At 40.8% G+C, this 8,388-nt stretch overlaps 1 long non-coding RNA gene across 3 annotated transcripts in view; it reads right to left on the bottom strand.

The window, feature by feature from the left end:
- Positions 1-348: 348 nt before the first annotated feature.
- Positions 349-8,388, bottom strand: part of LOC123776425 (uncharacterized) — a 75,097-nt gene continuing 67,057 nt past the window's right edge. For 2 of the 3 annotated variants that reach the window (XR_015722964.1, XR_015722962.1), the window contains one exon: positions 4,382-5,719. This is a non-coding gene — a long non-coding RNA (uncharacterized LOC123776425). The other variant, XR_015722963.1, reaches the window with a different exon arrangement.

The raw sequence follows: 8,388 nt of genomic DNA, 5'->3' as shown, positions 1-8,388 counted from the left end.
GGCTCTTTATAAGACAAGAATATTGAAGGAAAAATCAAGAAAATAATCTTAATGTATGGCTGTTAATGTTTCAACCCAAAATAATTTAAAGAGGCAGTATCAATTTTTTTCTAACTCTGAACCCTCCTCTTTCAGTTCCATAATTTCTGAAATTTGCATGTGCTTCCTTGAATACTTTTTATTTGATTTATTAAAATTTTTTTATTAGTTTCAGAGGTAGAATTTAGTGATTCATCAGTTGCATAGAGCACCCAGCGCTCATGACTTCAAGTGCTCACATTAGTACCTATCACCCAGTTATCCCTTCCCCCCACCCTCCTCCCCTCCAGCACCCCTCAGTTTGTTCCCTAGAGTTCAGTGTCTATTATAGTTTGCCTCCCTCTCATCTTATTTTATTTTTCCTTCTTTCCCCCTGTGTTTGTTTTGTTTCTTACATTCCACACATGAGTGAAATCATATGGGACTTGTCTTTCTCTGACTGACTTATTTCGCTCAACATAATACCCTCTAGTTCCATCTACATCACTGCAAATGGCAAGACTTCATTCTTTTTGATGGCTGAGTAAAATTCCAGTGTGTGCGTGTGTGTATAAATATATATATAACACATCTTCTTTATCCATGCATCTGCTGATGTCCACAAAAAAAAAATTTTTTAACTAAGCTCTAGGCCTAGTGTGGAGTTGAACTCATGACCCTGAGATCAAGAGTCACATGCTCTACCAACAGAGTCAGCCAGGCGCTCCTACTTGAATGCTTTTTAAATGGTATTTTCCCTATCTTGATATCCCAAATGTAATATTTTAAATCATTCTAGTTTCTTAAAGTTAGCATTTTATACTATGTTGAAAATAAAACAGATCTAACGTGGACACCTTGTTACACATTTGAAAACATAATTTGTATTCATTTTTCCCCTGGCCAAAGATTCATGCAGCTTCAGAGGCTTATTATCATGCCTTCACAGCTTTCCTGATCACGATTTGAAAGGATGTCAAGTTGAATGCCACTTCCTTACCATGGACTATCATTTTTAAAAAGCACCATTGTAATAAAACCCACTTCACACGTATTTTGATAAGTTTAAGAGATCTGTTCTAAAGAAGGATTTCTTCCCAGGAATCATGTTCCCAAGTAGCATAGAAAGCAGCTCTTCACCGCTTTTCCTGAACATAAGAATAGCTACTTTCACTGGTCACAATACATGTCATTCCCACTACCTTCTCCTGGGTGTCCTAGGTGCCTTTGATGTCTTCACTAACAAGAAACAGATTATGCTTAGCCGGGATACTTTAAGGACTGTGTGTGTGTGTGTGTGTGTGTGTGTGTGTGTGTGTGTATTTTAACTTATCAAGAGAAATTAAGACACCTAAATTTAACAATACTCCCTTGACCTTGATATCACTAAATAACCTGTGTTTACATTTTTCTGATTGTATATGTTTTTTTTTTTAACACTTTGAATAAGGAATCAAATAAGATCTATTCATGGCAATTGGTGCATATGTCTCCTCAATTTCTTTCAATCTATAGATCCCTCTTTTTTTTTTTTTTCTTATTCTGGAAACTTTCTGGTTGAAGAACCTGGTTTATTTGCTCTGTACAAGGACGTACTTCCGCATCCCCAGGACAACAAGGTATTTCAATTATTTTTGCCTTTGGTACTCTACAGTTAAACGGGGATGTGTCCAAGTGTCCTGCTTTGACTTCTGCCTTTCTATTCTGTCCTGCTGAAGCCCCTACTACCTGTGTTAGACTTTCTCAGTCTTTAAACGCTATTCTTACCCCAGCTTTAATACTTGTTAATCTCTTGCTCTGTGCTCCTTTCGAAGTAATTTATTCTGATCTGTATTCCGACCTTTTCATGTTGTTTTCATCTGCATTTAACATGTATGATACCCTTAAGATTTTTGTTTTGTTTTGCTTTGTTTTTTAAAGATTTTATTTATTTATTTGACAGAGAGAGAGACAGCCAGTGAGAGGGGAGTGGGAGAGGAAGAAGCAGGCTCCCAGCAGAGCAGGGAGCCCAATACGGGGCTCCATCCCAGGACCCTGGGATCACGCTCTGAGCCGAAGGCAGACACTTACCGACTGAGCCACCCAGGCGCCCCAAGTTTTTTTTTTTTTTAATTTTATTGACTACATTTACATTTGTAGAATTTTTTGTCAATTTTTCAATTTAGCTTGCTCATTTTTCATAGTTGTTCTTTCATATATTTTTTTTCTTTCTTTTAAGTTTTAATTATTAAAAATCTGAGAGGCACTCACAGAGAATTCCATTACCTGAAACTGTGGGAGTCTCCCCCTGTTGTGTGTCCCTCCAGAGAAGTGTGCATGCACACTTGCCAGTCACTACAGGGCTGTGACCCACCCAAAACCACATTGATTTTCATTTTTCAGCCGAAGGCTTCCGAAGTCATGTGGGTCATATAAATTTGAAATTCTAACCCATGCCTAACCATACGATGACATTCCTGTGATTATAAACTGTCAGGGGTGAATTTTTTCTCACCCTCTTAGATTGAAACTAAGAAGTTTCCCGGTTGTTGCCCTGTGCTGTTGGGCAGAGTTATAGCTCTTTAGGGGTCTTGGCTTTACGGAGAAATTTCATTTTCAATTGCCCACTTCACAGGGACCCAAAGTCATTAAAAAACAAAACCCTAAGTAATTGAAACCCTTCTTCCCCAAGTTCCCATAGCATCAGTCTCTTTGCTTATTTGCTTATCTCTCTGGTTGTCAATTTCCTGTTTATTTTTGGTCACTGATAATTTCCTTGATTATTTGTATTTAGTTGTTGTTGTTGTTATTATTATTATTATTATTTGTGAGCACTGTCCAGTTAAGAGAATGCTTTTAGAGTTTCTCTAAAATTTCTATGTGTCCTATATTTGGAGTGTTTTCTGGCTATATAGTTTGGCATAAAGTCAGCCATAGAAATCCACTGTCTGATTCTACTTTTTCCAAAAACCTCATCTGAATTCATATCATTGTCAACATCGAAATTCACAAGCTAGTCAAAACACCCAGCCTTTGACTGGAAAAATACTGGTGTGTCATGTGGATCAGATATTCTGAGTGATGGCTGGTAACATCATTAAACATAATGTTTCCTCTGGAGAAAATAATTACAGGGATTCTCGAGTGAAAATGCGGGTTCTTAGCTACATTTCACAATCAGATACACACACTCAAAGCATTTACGTGATTAATGACACATCCGTATCCTACTTGAAAGGGCACCGGTCCCAAATGGGCTTCTTTGTAACCACCTTCCTTCCTAGCACAGTGGTTCTCATGTTTTATTCCCAGAGATCACTAGGTCTCAGTGACCTGAACCAAAATGTTCTACCACCAAGATAAAATAATGGACCCCCAATCTGCAGAAAATTCTTAGGTAATGAATATCAATTTTCTCAATTAAAAAAAATCCCCTCAGTGGATTTCTAATATTGGTGTACCCAGAATTTTTGACGATTACTTTAAAATGGATGAATTAGTAGGAAACTTAGAGTAGCAGAAAACCCCGTAAACTTAACTTCTTAAGGATATCATAAATGCGCTTATCGATGAAGACGCGGAGACCCGCACGGTGTTTATGTAATAAAGTCTTCACTGCTGGAAGTAAACTTTTCTATGAACCTGAGTGTTTCCACCTCTTTAAGGTCCTTTCCAGCTCTCAAATTCCATTAATCTATTTCCAGCTCACCTGATAACTTTGCTTAAGTTATTCTATGAGGAAATTAGACTTACCAATATTTCATGGCATTCTGCAAAGGTTAGTATTATTTCTACGTGTCCTGACCCATGAGAAATGTAAGAAACAGTTCCCCAGAACAAAGTTTTTCAAAATTTGTTGTCACTAACCCGTATGATATTGCAAACGATCACATAAAATCAGGAGAATTTTGATAGCTGTAACGTCTTAAATACACACCCATCATGTTTACAAGTTGTTCATCCATGTCATCTAGGTTCAAAGCATTCTCTCAATTAAAGAAACCCAGACTGGCATCTAAAAAAGCCATTCAAAAAATAACTCAAGATATTTACTTGTCTTCTGAGAACACATTAGAATGCATAGCTCTCAAAATTCCTCTTTTATCTCGCACCCACGTTCGACACACACTGCAGCAACGCCCACGCCTCTTTCCTCCGCGCTCCTCGGACTCCTCTCACACCCCAGCTCAAGTTCCCTCGTTCCTTTCTCCCTCCATCCATCTTACCCATGTCGCAGCACACAAGTCTAACATACTGGACCCCCTGGCCAGCTGAGACCTACCTCGGTGGGCGGAGGAGGCAAAGAAACAGAGCAGGTAGAAGCAGAATGCTCTTCATCGTAAGATCTGGAACACGTACACGCGTGACAATTTTCCTCTGACATACATGCACGCACAGGGATGAAAAGTACAATACATGTTTATTGTAAGCACCATGTGAAGTTTTCCATGTTACTTTAACTCTCTGGGTTACAGTTTCCTCACCCGATGAAAACTAGTATTTATTTTCTAATGTAGTCTGGAAGGTTAAATGAGGTCATACTTGCAAAGCATGTAGGAATAAGGCCGGGTACACGGTAAGCACTCAGAAAGTGTTAGTGGTTATTACTACCTGCCGGCGGTAATAATCGTACATGTAGCAGATAGTAATGTCGTAAAGACTTATACTGCTTAAAAGGGGTCATAGATAATCCACCTTAAGCAAGGCCTGGGGTAATCACATAACTAAATATTAGAATGGTAATGTTGGTGATGGGAGATGTAACAAAATTTTACACTTTCCTCTTTAAGTACTTTTTAATTCAAACCATGATAAAGCCATGATATACTTTGGCCTATCAGTGGTAACACTGGTATTATTATCTTTCTACCTAGTTTCATAACAACCAGCTTGTCCCGAGTGTTTATGGTACTTTACTAAAATCATGTATCATCGAATTTAACTACTAGCAACTGCATACAATAAGGATCATTATTATCTTCATTTTCCAGGTGGGGAGATGGACTTTTTAGAGAAGTTCCTTAAGGGCACTGAAGACGTTTTTCTTTCTTGGTGGGTCTATTATCTATCTTGCTGTATCCCATAGCCTGGAACTTAATAAAGACTTGTTGGATGGATGAAAGAAATAGTTAAACCTCACTAGACTTAATTTGGGTTCTAGACCTTACACCCAACACAAGTGTTCAAAATCAATTATGAAAGTAGACCCAACCATCCTTCAGGAACAAACCCATCTGCCCAGACTATGTTAGGAGGGAAATGAAGGATGAAACTATGAAACAAGGTGAGCATCTTGGTGGGAGAAACGGTAAGATGCACGGATATCAGGATTGCCAAGATGTTCAGGCTATGGCGGATGGCTAGGGTCACCGAGGAAACAGTTCCAATTTATGAGCCTTCATAGAGTAGAGCCAGAGATGCCATCCTGCTTGCTTCTTGCCATTTGTATTTCAAGGACCAGTACTTGTGGGCCTGGGCTCGTGGAGCTGTTGAAACGGAAGCTGAAGGGCCGGCTGCCCATCAGCATGGAGATACTGCCGTGTTCTCCTGAGACCCGCAGTCCTGGGAGAAGGGTACGTTCAGGAGATTGGGCACCCACCCACTCACCAGGGCTTTCCCGGTGCGGGTTGATGGTGTGTCTTCCTCGTTACCCATCGGGTGATACGCAGTAGCCCAGTGGTTCTCAGGATTGTCACAGCTCTGCAGTATTGTCCTTGGGGACCTGGAAATTATACCTAAGTTGACATGCTTTGCAGGCTGCTGCGATATGCAGAGCAGCAAATCATGCACTGCTGGATTCCTTTAAAGAAATAGATCTTCTTGCCTTGAAGAGGCCACTCTAACGGTGGTTCCAGAAGCATGTCTGAACCGGCAGCAGCAGCACGTGGGATCTGAGGTCAAAGGAATCAACTTGGACAAAGAAAACCATATTTGGATGAGGCAAGTGATGTTAAGAGTTTATTCCCTAGATGGTCTTTTTTCAGTTTGAATACACACACACACACACACACACACACACACGCACACACACACAGATGGTCACAGACCTGTTGAACAATTCTCAAAATTGCAATTTACTGCTGGGGCTCCAGATTTAAATGAGAGGGAATGAGGTCACAAACTCAGGTAACCATTTGAACAGATTAGTAATAATTGATTTTATGTTGAAAGCCTTGTTTAGGAAAAGAGTTGCTACTTTCTAAGTAACTTACAGAGCTGTTGGAGAGACTGAAAGTGAGATAATTTATATGAAGGTGTTTTGAAGCCATGAAACAGTATGAAAATGTTAGTGCAAAGTAGTTGAAAATTTTGGCAAGAAACTGGTTAAGGCAAGAGAGAATCAGGGGTCCTGATACAGATTATGAGAAAGGGTCCAGAGGTCTTCATATCTTCACTTCGCAGTATTTATTAGGTGCTAAATACACACACACACACACACACACACACACACACACACACACACACACACACACCGAGGACTGTGCCAGTAGGTGGGAATGAAATATCAAACAAAAGCAGACACGGCCCTTGCTTTCATGAAGTTCAAATCTAATAGGGGAGATAGATATTTATCAAATAATTAAGTAAATGAATGACTAATTACTAACCCTAAGAATAGTATTCTGAAGCAAAATAAGGTAGTTTTGTGACAGCACCTAACAAGGAGCCTATTCTAGATTGGTGGAAGGAGGGAGGGAGTAAAGAGGAAAAGAGGGAGTTGCAGGGAGGACTCCCCTAAGAAAGCTCTGCTCCAACAGAGATCTGAAGGATGGACAGAGGTAAATTAGGTGGGACAATAAAGGGTCAAGAAGGAAAGTCCTATGGACAGAGAGAAGAGTAGAGAAAGGCCCTGGTCAGGAAAGCTCACGTGACGTAAATGAACAGCTGAACTCAGGCAGGCCAGCGTGTACTGCAGAACATAAGGGCAAGAGTGGGGCAAAGGAAGCTAGTAAGGTAGAACAGAGACCAGCTCACGTAGGGCCTTGTAAATTCTGTGGGTATCAACTGGGGACTGAGTTCAACTGCTAGAGACAGAAATCCAACAAGAGTGAGTTTGAACCACTAAGGCTTTTGTTCTCTCACATAGAAGCTTGGAAGTAGACAGTCAAGTCTTACATGTTAGTTCCACAAAGTCACCAGGACACAGGCTTCCTTCATCTTTCTGCCTTACCATTCCTAATTCTAGCATCCATCCTCAAGGTCTCAGGATGGTTGCTGGAGCTCCAGTCATCATATCCACATTTCAGGCATGAAGATTTAGAAGTCCTTTTAAAGGGCTTTCCTAGCCACTCCATTTAACAGCTTCTGCTTACATCTTATAGGTTATTCCTCTTTGTACAGGAGGTCAAAATGTCTTGTGTGTGTGAGAGAGAGAGATATAGTGCCATCCCAACAATACCAGATCTTTGTAAGGAGGGGGAAAATGGATATTGTGGAAAAGTAGTCTTTGCCATATGATATCAGGATTTTGGTTACTTTCTTGTGATCAATAGGAAGTCACTGACGAGTTTTCTCAAGGAACGTGACATGATTGGCTATAGTGGCAAAAGGAACTGGGCTGGGCTAGCAAGACAAATGGGGAAGAAGTCCAGGAAGACAGAACATGATGGCCGAACATCAAAAGATGTTTTGAGATATTTCTGAAATGGAAGAGATAGTAGGTCTTGGTGATAAATTAGCTATGGTGAGTGAGGGAGAGGAAGACACGGAGGATGATACACACAGGTGGATTATGGTACCATGCCTTGAGATAGCGTACAAAGGAAGAGGAGCAGATTTGCTGGGAAAGATCATGAACTTGGTCTTGGACGTGTTGATGAGGAATGCCTTCCAAATGGAGATGTTGTAGGTCGTTGGGCACGTAGGTCTGGGTGACAGAGAAGCAGTCTGTGCTGGAGATAAACGTTGGTTTCCACTGACATGGAGATGATCACTGAAATCTTAATTGATAATAGTTTCCCAGAGATAGTGCACAAAGTGAGAAGAGGATCTAGGACTGAGACTTGAGGAAATTTGATATTTAATGAAAGGGGGAGGAGGATGAACCAGAAACAGAGGCAAAATAGGAGCAGGCAGAGAGGTGGGAGGGAGAGCAAGATGTGATGTCCCGGAGCCAAGCAAGTCCAAGAGGAGGGACCACATCCAGTGCTGGTGAGGCGTCAGCGAGATGAGGACTGAAAACATCTTTTGGAGTAACAACACGGAGAGCATCAGGGACCTTATGACTCTTAGAGGAATGTTTGGGCTGGAAACCAGATTATCATACGCTGAGGAGTGAGTCAGGCATGAAAAATGGCAGCAACAAATACACACTTTGTTAAAAGGCTGACTGTGAAGGGAAGGAGAGAAGTGGAATAGTAGCCGGATTGGGGACGCGGCTCAGGGAGGTTA

This window comes from Ursus americanus, chromosome 34, assembly GCF_024610735.1.
Source record: "Ursus americanus isolate L20-20 chromosome 34, mUrsAme1.1.p, whole genome shotgun sequence".
Taxonomy (NCBI): Eukaryota; Metazoa; Chordata; class Mammalia; order Carnivora; family Ursidae; genus Ursus; species Ursus americanus.
This window is presented reverse-complemented; position numbering and strand designations above follow the sequence as displayed.